The sequence below is a fragment of the Hyla sarda genome, chromosome 8 (genome assembly GCF_029499605.1).
Source record: "Hyla sarda isolate aHylSar1 chromosome 8, aHylSar1.hap1, whole genome shotgun sequence".
Taxonomy (NCBI): Eukaryota; Metazoa; Chordata; class Amphibia; order Anura; family Hylidae; genus Hyla; species Hyla sarda.
In genome coordinates, this window is record NC_079196.1 from 113,511,128 (window position 1) to 113,525,515 (window position 14,388).

The following is a 14,388-nucleotide window of genomic DNA, read 5'->3' on the forward strand; positions in this document are numbered from 1 at the left end:
CGTGGCATTGAATGGCATTTTAAAAGTGCTAAGGGTCCTGGTGCAATAATCCTCCCATGAGGATCAGCCTCAACGGCTTTGTAGATTGCACTCATGTCAGCAACTCCATATACATTTTTTTTTCTTCATGCTTCTTTCTTCATCCTTTTTTCTTTCTGTCATTCAGACTTTCATTCATTCGATCTCTCTCACTCACTTGCTTTAACTCATTTGTTCTCACTCACTCACTCACTCACTCACTCACTCACTCATTCACTCTCACTCACTCTCACTCTCTCACTCACTCGCTCACTAAGTCAGTCTCTCTCTCTCTCTCTCTTTTTCTTTTTATATATATTTTTTTCCGTCTTCTTCTTCTTCTTCTTCAGACCCTGTCATAGCACTAATGCCTTTCCAATACCACCAGCAGATGGAGACACTCCATTGCAACATTGGTTGTGAGCAGCAGTTTCTAAAAACAAATGCCTCATGGCGGATTTCCCATCCATCAATGGATGGTAAATTTTGTTTTTATCATTCACTGACCACAGAAACCAATGCATGGTCAAGCAACAGCAATGACACACCCTTGTGTATAGGCATGAGACCCTCATGTCATTTAACAGGATTCAGCACCACCCACAAGACAGCTACCTGTCATGTCATGTCAAACCTGCACAGGTGTGCTAGATTATTATTATTTAGTTTTATTTTATTTTTTTACACCAATCAGTGTGCAAACATGGTCATTAAAACGCTAAATGAATAGACGTTCATAAACCAGTCAGTGCAACTCATCATTTTGGTCTCCAATTCTCAAACTCAAATTCTCACCCACGGAGGATTAAATGAGAATCTTTCTTGTTTAACACTGGAATGGGGTGGTGCACTGTTCACTACCCGAAGATACTGCCACATCGGGTCAATGCATAGGGCGACAGAAGCAAGCTTCCAAATCAGCTCCCTTTCTCAAAAATCCATTTAATTTATGGTCCCCAGATAGGGAACGTATGTATCAGTATGTGCTCACAAGTCACCCAAGTGCAAGTATTCACACAAAAAAAAAACGTGCCTCAGGATGCGATCTGTCGCAAGATCCTTTCTTTTTTTACACTTGATCTAAGCCAAAAGGCCTAGAGGGGATAACCGGGAAAGGGGTGGACCCAACCATGTCCCCTTCATGAGCACTCACATTACTCATAGGAATGGAAGGAAGGCTGGCAGCCAACCAGCCTCCCATACACTTTCTGGGTGGGTGGCAGTCAGCCACCCATACATACATACAGCACAGGCTAAACCCACATCATCACTTAAAAAAAGGACAGGCGACCATTGCACTCTGATGGAGCATTTAGCAATGCAATCCATAGCCTGGCTTTTGCCTGAACCCCCATCACTCCTCCTCTTGCATATAAGACAATATTTCAGATCTGCATATGAAAACAACACGCCTACCTTTGTTGCACATAGCTGCCTGCCTGTCTCTAGTTACCCCACTGGCTGTAGCTGCGTCCCTTCCGACATGGAATAACACCAACTGTAACGATAAACTGAAAATTAACAGTATAAACCTGCATCATTTTGGACTCTGGTATTTGCTGAATCCGGGTGACCTGACAATCGATGGTGGTGCCGCTGGTGATTCTGGCCTTCTTGGAATCTGTTGGGCCTATGTGTTAGCTCACACATCACTTGGGTATCCATGGTAACTACCACAACATGGTCATCTGCAGTTTACATCTAGCCCGTGGCATTGAATGGCATTTTAAAAGTGCTAAGGGTCCTGGTGCAATAATCCTCCCATGAGGATCAGCCTCAACGGCTTTGTAGATTGCACTCATGTCAGCAACTCCATATACATTTTTTTTTCTTCATGCTTCTTTCTTCATCCTTTTTTCTTTCTGTCATTCAGACTTTCATTCATTCGATCTCTCTCACTCACTTGCTTTAACTCATTTGTTCTCACTCACTCACTCACTCAATCACTCACTCACTCATTCACTCTCACTCACTCTCACTCTCTCACTCACTCGCTCACTAAGTCAGTCTCTCTCTCTCTCTCTTTTTCTTTTTATATATATTTTTTTCCGTCTTCTTCTTCTGCTTCTTCTTCTTCAGACCCTGTCATAGCACTAATGCCTTTCCAATACCACCAGCAGATGGAGACACTCCATTGCAACATTGGTTGTGAGCAGCAGTTTCTAAAAACAAATGCCTCATGGCGGATTTCCCATCCATCAATGGATGGTAAATTTTGTTTTTATCATTCACTGACCACAGAAACCAATGCATGGTCAAGCAACAGCAATGACACACCCTTGTGTATAGGCATGAGACCCTCATGTCATTTAACAGGATTCAGCACCACCCACAAGACAGCTACCTGTCATGTCATGTCAAACCTGCACAGGTGTGCTAGATTATTATTATTTAGTTTTATTTTATTTTTTTACACCAATCAGTGTGCAAACATGGTCATTAAAACGCTAAATGAATAGACGTTCATAAACCAGTCAGTGCAACTCATCATTTTGGTCTCCAATTCTCAAACTCAAATTCTCACCCACGGAGGATTAAATGAGAATCTTTCTTGTTTAACACTGGAATGGGGTGGTGCACTGTTCACTACCCGAAGATACTGCCACATCGGGTCAATGCATAGGGCGACAGAAGCAAGCTTCCAAATCAGCTCCCTTTCTCAAAAATCCATTTAATTTATGGTCCCCAGATAGGGAACGTATGTATCAGTATGTGCTCACAAGTCACCCAAGTGCAAGTATTCACACAAAAAAAAAACGTGCCTCAGGATGCGATCTGTCGCAAGATCCTTTCTTTTTTTACACTTGATCTAAGCCAAAAGGCCTAGAGGGGATAACCGGGAAAGGGGTGGACCCAACCATGTCCCCTTCATGAGCACTCACATTACTCATAGGAATGGAAGGAAGGCTGGCAGCCAACCAGCCTCCCATACACTTTCTGGGTGGGTGGCAGTCAGCCACCCATACATACATACAGCACAGGCTAAACCCACATCATCACTTAAAAAAAGGACAGGCGACCATTGCACTCTGATGGAGCATTTAGCAATGCAATCCATAGCCTGGCTTTTGCCTGAACCCCCATCACTCCTCCTCTTGCATATAAGACAATATTTCAGATCTGCATATGAAAACAACACGCCTACCTTTGTTGCACATAGCTGCCTGCCTGTCTCTAGTTACCCCACTGGCTGTAGCTGCGTCCCTTCCGACATGGAATAACACCAACTGTAACGATAAACTGAAAATTAACAGTATAAACCTGCATCATTTTGGACTCTGGTATTTGCTGAATCCGGGTGACCTGACAATCGATGGTGGTGCCGCTGGTGATTCTGGCCTTCTTGGAATCTGTTGGGCCTATGTGTTAGCTCACACATCACTTGGGTATCCATGGTAACTACCACAACATGGTCATCTGCAGTTTACATCTAGCCCGTGGCATTGAATGGCATTTTAAAAGTGCTAAGGGTCCTGGTGCAATAATCCTCCCATGAGGATCAGCCTCAACGGCTTTGTAGATTGCACTCATGTCAGCAACTCCATATACATTTTTTTTTCTTCATGCTTCTTTCTTCATCCTTTTTTCTTTCTGTCATTCAGACTTTCATTCATTCGATCTCTCTCACTCACTTGCTTTAACTCATTTGTTCTCACTCACTCACTCACTCACTCACTCAATCACTCACTCACTCATTCACTCTCACTCACTCTCACTCTCTCACTCACTCGCTCACTAAGTCAGTCTCTCTCTCTCTCTCTTTTTCTTTTTATATATATTTTTTTCCGTCTTCTTCTTCTTCTTCTTCTTCAGACCCTGTCATAGCACTAATGCCTTTCCAATACCACCAGCAGATGGAGACACTCCATTGCAACATTGGTTGTGAGCAGCAGTTTCTAAAAACAAATGCCTCATGGCGGATTTCCCATCCATCAATGGATGGTAAATTTTGTTTTTATCATTCACTGACCACAGAAACCAATGCATGGTCAAGCAACAGCAATGACACACCCTTGTGTATAGGCATGAGACCCTCATGTCATTTAACAGGATTCAGCACCACCCACAAGACAGCTACCTGTCATGTCATGTCAAACCTGCACAGGTGTGCTAGATTATTATTATTTAGTTTTATTTTATTTTTTTACACCAATCAGTGTGCAAACATGGTCATTAAAACGCTAAATGAATAGACGTTCATAAACCAGTCAGTGCAACTCATCATTTTGGTCTCCAATTCTCAAACTCAAATTCTCACCCACGGAGGATTAAATGAGAATCTTTCTTGTTTAACACTGGAATGGGGTGGTGCACTGTTCACTACCCGAAGATACTGCCACATCGGGTCAATGCATAGGGCGACAGAAGCAAGCTTCCAAATCAGCTCCCTTTCTCAAAAATCCATTTAATTTATGGTCCCCAGATAGGGAACGTATGTATCAGTATGTGCTCACAAGTCACCCAAGTGCAAGTATTCACACAAAAAAAAACGTGCCTCAGGATGCGATCTGTCGCAAGATCCTTTCTTTTTTTACACTTGATCTAAGCCAAAAGGCCTAGAGGGGATAACCGGGAAAGGGGTGGACCCAACCATGTCCCCTTCATGAGCACTCACATTACTCATAGGAATGGAAGGAAGGCTGGCAGCCAACCAGCCTCCCATACACTTTCTGGGTGGGTGGCAGTCAGCCACCCATACATACATACAGCACAGGCTAAACCCACATCATCACTTAAAAAAAGGACAGGCGACCATTGCACTCTGATGGAGCATTTAGCAATGCAATCCATAGCCTGGCTTTTGCCTGAACCCCCATCACTCCTCCTCTTGCATATAAGACAATATTTCAGATCTGCATATGAAAACAACACGCCTACCTTTGTTGCACATAGCTGCCTGCCTGTCTCTAGTTACCCCACTGGCTGTAGCTGCGTCCCTTCCGACATGGAATAACACCAACTGTAACGATAAACTGAAAATTAACAGTATAAACCTGCATCATTTTGGACTCTGGTATTTGCTGAATCCGGGTGACCTGACAATCGATGGTGGTGCTGCTGGTGATTCTGGCCTTCTTGGAATCTGTTAGGCCTATGTGTTAGCTCACACATCACTTGGGTATCCATGGTAACTACCACAACATGGTCATCTGCAGTTTACATCTAGCCCGTGGCATTGAATGGCATTTTAAAAGTGCTAAGGGTCCTGGTGCAATAATCCTCCCATGAGGATCAGCCTCAACGGCTTTGTAGATTGCACTCATGTCAGCAACTCCATATACATTTTTTTTTCTTCATGCTTCTTTCTTCATCCTTTTTTCTTTCTGTCATTCAGACTTTCATTCATTCGATCTCTCTCACTCACTTGCTTTAACTCATTTGTTCTCACTCACTCACTCACTCACTCACTCACTCATTCACTCTCACTCACTCTCACTCTCTCACTCACTCGCTCACTAAGTCAGTCTCTCTCTCTCTCTCTCTCTTTTTCTTTTTATATATATTTTTTTCCGTCTTCTTCTTCTTCTTCTTCAGACCCTGTCATAGCACTAATGCCTTTCCAATACCACCAGCAGATGGAGACACTCCATTGCAACATTGGTTGTGAGCAGCAGTTTCTAAAAACAAATGCCTCATGGCAGATTTCCCATCCATCAATGGATGGTAAATTTTGTTTTTATCATTCACTGACCACAGAAACCAATGCATGGTCAAGCAACAGCAATGACACACCCTTGTGTATAGGCATGAGACCCTCATGTCATTTAACAGGATTCAGCACCACCCACAAGACAGCTACCTGTCATGTCATGTCAAACCTGCACAGGTGTGCTAGATTATTATTATTTAGTTTTATTTTATTTTTTTACACCAATCAGTGTGCAAACATGGTCATTAAAACGCTAAATGAATAGACGTTCATAAACCAGTCAGTGCAACTCATCATTTTGGTCTCCAATTCTCAAACTCAAATTCTCACCCACGGAGGATTAAATGAGAATCTTTCTTGTTTAACACTGGAATGGGGTGGTGCACTGTTCACTACCCGAAGATACTGCCACATCGGGTCAATGCATAGGGCGACAGAAGCAAGCTTCCAAATCAGCTCCCTTTCTCAAAAATCCATTTAATTTATGGTCCCCAGATAGGGAACGTATGTATCAGTATGTGCTCACAAGTCACCCAAGTGCAAGTATTCACACAAAAAAAAACGTGCCTCAGGATGCGATCTGTCGCAAGATCCTTTCTTTTTTTACACTTGATCTAAGCCAAAAGGCCTAGAGGGGATAACCGGGAAAGGGGTGGACCCAACCATGTCCCCTTCATGAGCACTCACATTACTCATAGGAATGGAAGGAAGGCTGGCAGCCAACCAGCCTCCCATACACTTTCTGGGTGGGTGGCAGTCAGCCACCCATACATACATACAGCACAGGCTAAACCCACATCATCACTTAAAAAAAGGACAGGCGACCATTGCACTCTGATGGAGCATTTAGCAATGCAATCCATAGCCTGGCTTTTGCCTGAACCCCCATCACTCCTCCTCTTGCATATAAGACAATATTTCAGATCTGCATATGAAAACAACACGCCTACCTTTGTTGCACATAGCTGCCTGCCTGTCTCTAGTTACCCCACTGGCTGTAGCTGCGTCCCTTCCGACATGGAATAACACCAACTGTAACGATAAACTGAAAATTAACAGTATAAACCTGCATCATTTTGGACTCTGGTATTTGCTGAATCCGGGTGACCTGACAATCGATGGTGGTGCCGCTGGTGATTCTGGCCTTCTTGGAATCTGTTGGGCCTATGTGTTAGCTCACACATCACTTGGGTATCCATGGTAACTACCACAACATGGTCATCTGCAGTTTACATCTAGCCCGTGGCATTGAATGGCATTTTAAAAGTGCTAAGGGTCCTGGTGCAATAATCCTCCCATGAGGATCAGCCTCAACGGCTTTGTAGATTGCACTCATGTCAGCAACTCCATATACATTTTTTTTTCTTCATGCTTCTTTCTTCATCCTTTTTTCTTTCTGTCATTCAGACTTTCATTCATTCGATCTCTCTCACTCACTTGCTTTAACTCATTTGCTCTCACTCACTCACTCACTCACTCAATCACTCACTCACTCATTCACTCTCACTCACTCTCACTCTCTCACTCACTCGCTCACTAAGTCAGTCTCTCTCTCTCTCTCTCTTTTTCTTTTTATATATATTTTTTTCCGTCTTCTTCTTCTTCTTCTTCAGACCCTGTCATAGCACTAATGCCTTTCCAATACCACCAGCAGATGGAGACACTCCATTGCAACATTGGTTGTGAGCAGCAGTTTCTAAAAACAAATGCCTCATGGCGGATTTCCCATCCATCAATGGATGGTAAATTTTGTTTTTATCATTCACTGACCACAGAAACCAATGCATGGTCAAGCAACAGCAATGACACACCCTTGTGTATAGGCATGAGACCCTCATGTCATTTAACAGGATTCAGCACCACCCACAAGACAGCTACCTGTCATGTCATGTCAAACCTGCACAGGTGTGCTAGATTATTATTATTTAGTTTTATTTTATTTTTTTACACCAATCAGTGTGCAAACATGGTCATTAAAACGCTAAATGAATAGACGTTCATAAACCAGTCAGTGCAACTCATCATTTTGGTCTCCAATTCTCAAACTCAAATTCTCACCCACGGAGGATTAAATGAGAATCTTTCTTGTTTAACACTGGAATGGGGTGGTGCACTGTTCACTACCCGAAGATACTGCCACATCGGGTCAATGCATAGGGCGACAGAAGCAAGCTTCCAAATCAGCTCCCTTTCTCAAAAATCCATTTAATTTATGGTCCCCAGATAGGGAACGTATGTATCAGTATGTGCTCACAAGTCACCCAAGTGCAAGTATTCACACAAAAAAAAACGTGCCTCAGGATGCGATCTGTCGCAAGATCCTTTCTTTTTTTACACTTGATCTAAGCCAAAAGGCCTAGAGGGGATAACCGGGAAAGGGGTGGACCCAACCATGTCCCCTTCATGAGCACTCACATTACTCATAGGAATGGAAGGAAGGCTGGCAGCCAACCAGCCTCCCATACACTTTCTGGGTGGGTGGCAGTCAGCCACCCATACATACATACAGCACAGGCTAAACCCACATCATCACTTAAAAAAAGGACAGGCGACCATTGCACTCTGATGGAGCATTTAGCAATGCAATCCATAGCCTGGCTTTTGCCTGAACCCCCATCACTCCTCCTCTTGCATATAAGACAATATTTCAGATCTGCATATGAAAACAACACGCCTACCTTTGTTGCACATAGCTGCCTGCCTGTCTCTAGTTACCCCACTGGCTGTAGCTGCGTCCCTTCCGACATGGAATAACACCAACTGTAACGATAAACTGAAAATTAACAGTATAAACCTGCATCATTTTGGACTCTGGTATTTGCTGAATCCGGGTGACCTGACAATCGATGGTGGTGCCGCTGGTGATTCTGGCCTTCTTGGAATCTGTTGGGCCTATGTGTTAGCTCACACATCACTTGGGTATCCATGGTAACTACCACAACATGGTCATCTGCAGTTTACATCTAGCCCGTGGCATTGAATGGCATTTTAAAAGTGCTAAGGGTCCTGGTGCAATAATCCTCCCATGAGGATCAGCCTCAACGGCTTTGTAGATTGCACTCATGTCAGCAACTCCATATACATTTTTTTTTCTTCATGCTTCTTTCTTCATCCTTTTTTCTTTCTGTCATTCAGACTTTCATTCATTCGATCTCTCTCACTCACTTGCTTTAACTCATTTGTTCTCACTCACTCACTCACTCACTCAATCACTCACTCACTCATTCACTCTCACTCACTCTCACTCTCTCACTCACTCGCTCACTAAGTCAGTCTCTCTCTCTCTTTTTCTTTTTATATATATTTTTTTCCGTCTTCTTCTTCTTCTTCTTCTTCAGACCCTGTCATAGCACTAATGCCTTTCCAATACCACCAGCAGATGGAGACACTCCATTTTAACATTGGTTGTGAGCAGCAGTTTCTAAAAACAAATGCCTCATGGCGGATTTCCCATCCATCAATGGATGGTAAATTTTGTTTTTATCATTCACTGACCACAGAAACCAATGCATGGTCAAGCAACAGCAATGACACACCCTTGTGTATAGGCATGAGACCCTCATGTCATTTAACAGGATTCAGCACCACCCACAAGACAGCTACCTGTCATGTCATGTCAAACCTGCACAGGTGTGCTAGATTATTATTATTTAGTTTTATTTTATTTTTTTACACCAATCAGTGTGCAAACATGGTCATTAAAACGCTAAATGAATAGACGTTCATAAACCAGTCAGTGCAACTCATCATTTTGGTCTCCAATTCTCAAACTCAAATTCTCACCCACGGAGGATTAAATGAGAATCTTTCTTGTTTAACACTGGAATGGGGTGGTGCACTGTTCACTACCCGAAGATACTGCCACATCGGGTCAATGCATAGGGCGACAGAAGCAAGCTTCCAAATCAGCTCCCTTTCTCAAAAATCCATTTAATTTATGGTCCCCAGATAGGGAACGTATGTATCAGTATGTGCTCACAAGTCACCCAAGTGCAAGTATTCACACAAAAAAAAACGTGCCTCAGGATGCGATCTGTCGCAAGATCCTTTCTTTTTTTACACTTGATCTAAGCCAAAAGGCCTAGAGGGGATAACCGGGAAAGGGGTGGACCCAACCATGTCCCCTTCATGAGCACTCACATTACTCATAGGAATGGAAGGAAGGCTGGCAGCCAACCAGCCTCCCATACACTTTCTGGGTGGGTGGCAGTCAGCCACCCATACATACATACAGCACAGGCTAAACCCACATCATCACTTAAAAAAAGGACAGGCGACCATTGCACTCTGATGGAGCATTTAGCAATGCAATCCATAGCCTGGCTTTTGCCTGAACCCCCATCACTCCTCCTCTTGCATATAAGACAATATTTCAGATCTGCATATGAAAACAACACGCCTACCTTTGTTGCACATAGCTGCCTGCCTGTCTCTAGTTACCCCACTGGCTGTAGCTGCGTCCCTTCCGACATGGAATAACACCAACTGTAACGATAAACTGAAAATTAACAGTATAAACCTGCATCATTTTGGACTCTGGTATTTGCTGAATCCGGGTGACCTGACAATCGATGGTGGTGCCGCTGGTGATTCTGGCCTTCTTGGAATCTGTTGGGCCTATGTGTTAGCTCACACATCACTTGGGTATCCATGGTAACTACCACAACATGGTCATCTGCAGTTTACATCTAGCCCGTGGCATTGAATGGCATTTTAAAAGTGCTAAGGGTCCTGGTGCAATAATCCTCCCATGAGGATCAGCCTCAACGGCTTTGTAGATTGCACTCATGTCAGCAACTCCATATACATTTTTTTTTCTTCATGCTTCTTTCTTCATCCTTTTTTCTTTCTGTCATTCAGACTTTCATTCATTCGATCTCTCTCACTCACTTGCTTTAACTCATTTGTTCTCACTCACTCACTCACTCACTCAATCACTCACTCACTCATTCACTCTCACTCACTCTCACTCTCTCACTCACTCGCTCACTAAGTCAGTCTCTCTCTCTCTCTCTCTTTTTCTTTTTATATATATTTTTTTCCGTCTTCTTCTTCTTCTTCTTCTTCTTCAGACCCTGTCATAGCACTAATGCCTTTCCAATACCACCAGCAGATGGAGACACTCCATTGCAACATTGGTTGTGAGCAGCAGTTTCTAAAAACAAATGCCTCATGGCGGATTTCCCATCCATCAATGGATGGTAAATTTTGTTTTTATCATTCACTGACCACAGAAACCAATGCATGGTCAAGCAACAGCAATGACACACCCTTGTGTATAGGCATGAGACCCTCATGTCATTTAACAGGATTCAGCACCACCCACAAGACAGCTACCTGTCATGTCATGTCAAACCTGCACAGGTGTGCTAGATTATTATTATTTAGTTTTATTTTATTTTTTTACACCAATCAGTGTGCAAACATGGTCATTAAAACGCTAAATGAATAGACGTTCATAAACCAGTCAGTGCAACTCATCATTTTGGTCTCCAATTCTCAAACTCAAATTCTCACCCACGGAGGATTAAATGAGAATCTTTCTTGTTTAACACTGGAATGGGGTGGTGCACTGTTCACTACCCGAAGATACTGCCACATCGGGTCAATGCATAGGGCGACAGAAGCAAGCTTCCAAATCAGCTCCCTTTCTCAAAAATCCATTTAATTTATGGTCCCCAGATAGGGAACGTATGTATCAGTATGTGCTCACAAGTCACCCAAGTGCAAGTATTCACACAAAAAAAAACGTGCCTCAGGATGCGATCTGTCGCAAGATCCTTTCTTTTTTTACACTTGATCTAAGCCAAAAGGCCTAGAGGGGATAACCGGGAAAGGGGTGGACCCAACCATGTCCCCTTCATGAGCACTCACATTACTCATAGGAATGGAAGGAAGGCTGGCAGCCAACCAGCCTCCCATACACTTTCTGGGTGGGTGGCAGTCAGCCACCCATACATACATACAGCACAGGCTAAACCCACATCATCACTTAAAAAAAGGACAGGCGACCATTGCACTCTGATGGAGCATTTAGCAATGCAATCCATAGCCTGGCTTTTGCCTGAACCCCCATCACTCCTCCTCTTGCATATAAGACAATATTTCAGATCTGCATATGAAAACAACACGCCTACCTTTGTTGCACATAGCTGCCTGCCTGTCTCTAGTTACCCCACTGGCTGTAGCTGCGTCCCTTCCGACATGGAATAACACCAACTGTAACGATAAACTGAAAATTAACAGTATAAACCTGCATCATTTTGGACTCTGGTATTTGCTGAATCCGGGTGACCTGACAATCGATGGTGGTGCCGCTGGTGATTCTGGCCTTCTTGGAATCTGTTGGGCCTATGTGTTAGCTCACACATCACTTGGGTATCCATGGTAACTACCACAACAGGGTCATCTGCAGTTTACATCTAGCCCGTGGCATTGAATGGCATTTTAAAAGTGCTAAGGGTCCTGGTGCAATAATCCTCCCATGAGGATCAGCCTCAACGGCTTTGTAGATTGCACTCATGTCAGCAACTCCATATACATTTTTTTTTCTTCATGCTTCTTTCTTCATCCTTTTTTCTTTCTGTCATTCAGACTTTCATTCATTCGATCTCTCTCACTCACTTGCTTTAACTCATTTGTTCTCACTCACTCACTCACTCACTCAATCACTCACTCACTCATTCACTCTCACTCACTCTCACTCTCTCACTCACTCGCTCACTAAGTCAGTCTCTCTCTCTCTCTCTCTTTTTCTTTTTATATATATTTTTTTCCGTCTTCTTCTTCTTCTTCTTCAGACCCTGTCATAGCACTAATGCCTTTCCAATACCACCAGCAGATGGAGACACTCCATTGCAACATTGGTTGTGAGCAGCAGTTTCTAAAAACAAATGCCTCATGGCGGATTTCCCATCCATCAATGGATGGTAAATTTTGTTTTTATCATTCACTGACCACAGAAACCAATGCATGGTCAAGCAACAGCAATGACACACCCTTGTGTATAGGCATGAGACCCTCATGTCATTTAACAGGATTCAGCACCACCCACAAGACAGCTACCTGTCATGTCATGTCAAACCTGCACAGGTGTGCTAGATTATTATTATTTAGTTTTATTTTATTTTTTTACACCAATCAGTGTGCAAACATGGTCATTAAAACGCTAAATGAATAGACGTTCATAAACCAGTCAGTGCAACTCATCATTTTGGTCTCCAATTCTCAAACTCAAATTCTCACCCACGGAGGATTAAATGAGAATCTTTCTTGTTTAACACTGGAATGGGGTGGTGCACTGTTCACTACCCGAAGATACTGCCACATCGGGTCAATGCATAGGGCGACAGAAGCAAGCTTCCAAATCAGCTCCCTTTCTCAAAAATCCATTTAATTTATGGTCCCCAGATAGGGAACGTATGTATCAGTATGTGCTCACAAGTCACCCAAGTGCAAGTATTCACACAAAAAAAAACGTGCCTCAGGATGCGATCTGTCGCAAGATCCTTTCTTTTTTTACACTTGATCTAAGCCAAAAGGCCTAGAGGGGATAACCGGGAAAGGGGTGGACCCAACCATGTCCCCTTCATGAGCACTCACATTACTCATAGGAATGGAAGGAAGGCTGGCAGCCAACCAGCCTCCCATACACTTTCTGGGTGGGTGGCAGTCAGCCACCCATACATACATACAGCACAGGCTAAACCCACATCATCACTTAAAAAAAGGACAGGCGACCATTGCACTCTGATGGAGCATTTAGCAATGCAATCCATAGCCTGGCTTTTGCCTGAACCCCCATCACTCCTCCTCTTGCATATAAGACAATATTTCAGATCTGCATATGAAAACAACACGCCTACCTTTGTTGCACATAGCTGCCTGCCTGTCTCTAGTTACCCCACTGGCTGTAGCTGCGTCCCTTCCGACATGGAATAACACCAACTGTAACGATAAACTGAAAATTAACAGTATAAACCTGCATCATTTTGGACTCTGGTATTTGCTGAATCCGGGTGACCTGACAATCGATGGTGGTGCCGCTGGTGATTCTGGCCTTCTTGGAATCTGTTGGGCCTATGTGTTAGCTCACACATCACTTGGGTATCCATGGTAACTACCACAACAGGGTCATCTGCAGTTTACATCTAGCCCGTGGCATTGAATGGCATTTTAAAAGTGCTAAGGGTCCTGGTGCAATAATCCTCCCATGAGGATCAGCCTCAACGGCTTTGTAGATTGCACTCATGTCAGCAACTCCATATACATTTTTTTTTCTTCATGCTTCTTTCTTCATCCTTTTTTCTTTCTGTCATTCAGACTTTCATTCATTCGATCTCTCTCACTCACTTGCTTTAACTCATTTGTTCTCACTCACTCACTCACTCACTCACTCATTCACTCTCACTCACTCTCACTCTCTCACTCACTCGCTCACTAAGTCAGTCTCTCTCTCTCTCTCTCTTTTTCTTTTTATATATATTTTTTTCCGTCTTCTTCTTCTTCTTCTTCAGACCCTGTCATAGCACTAATGCCTTTCCAATACCACCAGCAGATGGAGACACTCCATTGCAACATTGGTTGTGAGCAGCAGTTTCTAAAAACAAATGCCTCATGGCGGATTTCCCATCCATCAATGGATGGTAAATTTTGTTTTTATCATTCACTGACCACAGAAACCAATGCATGGTCAAGCAACAGCAATGACACACCCTTGT

The 14,388-nt window shown here is 43.3% G+C and overlaps 8 pseudogenes; all 8 read right to left on the reverse strand.

Moving 5' to 3' along the window:
- Positions 1 to 858: 858 nt before the first annotated feature.
- On the reverse strand, positions 859 to 1,123 carry LOC130287926 (U2 spliceosomal RNA; annotated as a pseudogene).
- Positions 1,124 to 2,587: 1,464 nt separating this feature from the next.
- On the reverse strand, positions 2,588 to 2,852 carry LOC130287927 (U2 spliceosomal RNA; annotated as a pseudogene).
- Positions 2,853 to 4,321: 1,469 nt separating this feature from the next.
- On the reverse strand, positions 4,322 to 4,585 carry LOC130286220 (U2 spliceosomal RNA; annotated as a pseudogene).
- Positions 4,586 to 6,043: 1,458 nt separating this feature from the next.
- On the reverse strand, positions 6,044 to 6,307 carry LOC130286221 (U2 spliceosomal RNA; annotated as a pseudogene).
- Positions 6,308 to 7,771: 1,464 nt separating this feature from the next.
- Positions 7,772 to 8,035, reverse strand: LOC130286222 (U2 spliceosomal RNA; annotated as a pseudogene).
- Positions 8,036 to 9,496: 1,461 nt separating this feature from the next.
- Positions 9,497 to 9,760, reverse strand: LOC130286223 (U2 spliceosomal RNA; annotated as a pseudogene).
- A 1,470-nt stretch (positions 9,761 to 11,230) lies between these two features.
- Positions 11,231 to 11,494, reverse strand: LOC130286224 (U2 spliceosomal RNA; annotated as a pseudogene).
- A 1,464-nt stretch (positions 11,495 to 12,958) lies between these two features.
- Positions 12,959 to 13,222, reverse strand: LOC130286226 (U2 spliceosomal RNA; annotated as a pseudogene).
- Between the last annotated feature and the right edge of the window lie 1,166 nt (positions 13,223 to 14,388).